The 2,122-nt window shown below is 45.1% G+C and overlaps 1 protein-coding gene across 2 annotated transcripts in view; it reads left to right on the top strand.

Moving 5' to 3' along the window:
• The first annotated feature begins 1,267 nt into the window (after positions 1–1,267).
• Positions 1,268–2,122, top strand: part of GPAT4 (glycerol-3-phosphate acyltransferase 4) — a 36,985-nt gene continuing 36,130 nt past the window's right edge. Inside the window, exon 1 of one of the 2 annotated variants that reach the window (XM_023760855.1) lies at positions 1,268–1,431. The gene's annotated coding sequence lies outside the window, so the exon portion shown is untranslated. The remainder of the gene's footprint in view (positions 1,432–2,122) is intronic. The other variant, XM_006097064.3, reaches the window with a different exon arrangement.

The following is a 2,122-nucleotide window of genomic DNA, read 5'->3' as shown; positions in this document are numbered from 1 at the left end:
TCCCCGCTCCGCCCGGTCCCCGCGACGGACTCCTAGGTCCTCCCGATTCCGGGGTTCCCCCTGCGCGCCATCCCCTCGCGCCTGGGCGTGCAGCTCGGGAGGCTGCAGGGGGTGTCAGACGTCGCGAGGAAGTGCCCTCGCCCATGGTTTCCTTTCCTGTGTCCTTCGGCTTCCCGGGATGTCTATTCTCTCTCGTTCTCCAAGGGAGCCCCGTGAGGAAGTGCCCTCGCCCATGGTTTCCTTTCCTGTGTCCTTCGGCTTCCCGGGATGTCTATTCTCTCTCGTTCTCCAAGTCTTGTTGACTTCCTCGCTTCTGTACCCCCGAAATCCCTTGCCTTTGCGTGTTGCTTTCACGCGCTGCGAGGCATCCTCCCACCAGAGGGTCTTGTTGACTTCCTCGCTTTCCGTTTCGCATGGGGTTTGACTTTTGCAGTTGGAAAGTTAGGGAAAATGCACCATGGGAACCATCACAGCATAGCTCCGTGGAAGGGCGTTCCACTCTGGTCTACAGGGTGCCTCTCCCTGCCATGCCCTCCTGCCATGGATCTTCTCACTGATAACCTGGGGGTCAGTTGAAGAATGTCCTCTTTGGTTCGTTTTCCTTCATTTTGGCCGGACTTGGAGTAGCTTTCCTTAGTTTCAGGTCTTGTAGATTCTATCTCAGCCCAAGGGAAATGGTGTGAGCAGCAATTATCCTTCTGCCAAAGACTGTGCAGAAGAGAGTCCTGTGATCATTCCAGTTCGGTGTTCTTTTCTCACTTTGACAGTGATGTTTTGTTTTTGTGTGTGTGTGTGTGTGTTTTGTGTGTGTGTGTTTTTTTGCGTTTTTCAACTTCATATGATGGAGGATTTCCGACATACAAAAGTAAATAGAATAGTAAATCAGCAGATACCCATCATCCAGCCTCCACAGCTCACTGTATGGCGAAGCCTGTTCCATCCGTGTCCCCATCCATTTCCCCTTCCTTTGTATCTTTGGGATAAATCCCTGATGTCAAAAGTAGCTTGAGATTCAGAATAAAAATCTTGCTGTCAAATAGTCATCATGTACTTTTATTGGGACACAGTCTGCTATTAGAAGTCCTTCAGATAAGAAACACAGCCAGCACTGGAGAAGGACTAGAAAAGGGTATGAAAAATGATTAAGTTGCTGGAGGGCAGGTTAAAACAAGGTCTTTCAGGTCAGGATGAGAACTTCCAGGTCATCTTGTCTAACTTTCCATTTTTGATGAGCCCTCAAGGTCCAGAGAGGTTCAGTGACTTGTCCAGATCTATAGGAATAAGAGGCTGAACGGAGCTGAGGAGACACCTTCCAACTCCACGCTCGCTCTTTCCACTGTACCACGCTGCTTGCCTCTAGGTCGTCTTCAGGAACGATAAATGTGTGGAAGGGCAATGACTGAAAACCCTTACACTGAAGGGTTTGGGCAGGTAAATGTGAAAAACGTTCCCACCAAATTCAGGTATAATATAACTAGGAGATAGGCCTCAAATTAGTTCTTAAACTACATTTGGGGCAAATGTCTACTAGTAATCATAGCTTTTCAGACACATGGGAAAATTGTGACCCTAGAACTAGGATAGCAGACTGATAATAAGAACAAGCTTTTAAAAGATTAGGTAACATTCACAACTATTTAGTAGTATTTGGAATATACCCCAGAGGTTTTGCTTGTTGATATCGGGGAGAATAGCACTTTCCAAAAACATTCTTTCTTGCCATTAACAGATAAGAAACCTGGGCTGGATGAATTGTGGGTTGGGTTTTTTTTGTTGTTGTTTTTTTTAACCGTGTACATATTTCCTAGCACACTTTATGCTATTAAAATTTTCTATCTTAAAAAAGACAGGTAAGTTCAGTATTTGTGCCTCAGTTTTCTTACTTTTAATATGGGCATAGTCTATCTCCAAGGTATATAGAGTTCTTTGAGTTCGGTTTATATAATGTAGCACAATTGTTTATAAATTTCTTTCAGGGTGGACTTTTGTGAGTTTGTGACCTAAATAACAATAGTTATCATGTGTATCTGTTACTGGGGAGATGCAGAGCCTTCAGTTCAAAGATGTTACCAGGGAGACTTGGAGCCCTCAGTTCTTGTCTTCTTGAGGGAAAGATTTTTTA

The sequence above is a fragment of the Myotis lucifugus genome, unplaced genomic scaffold (assembly GCF_000147115.1).
Source record: "Myotis lucifugus unplaced genomic scaffold, Myoluc2.0 scaffold_194, whole genome shotgun sequence".
Classification (NCBI taxonomy): domain Eukaryota; kingdom Metazoa; phylum Chordata; class Mammalia; order Chiroptera; family Vespertilionidae; genus Myotis; species Myotis lucifugus.
This window is presented reverse-complemented; position numbering and strand designations above follow the sequence as displayed.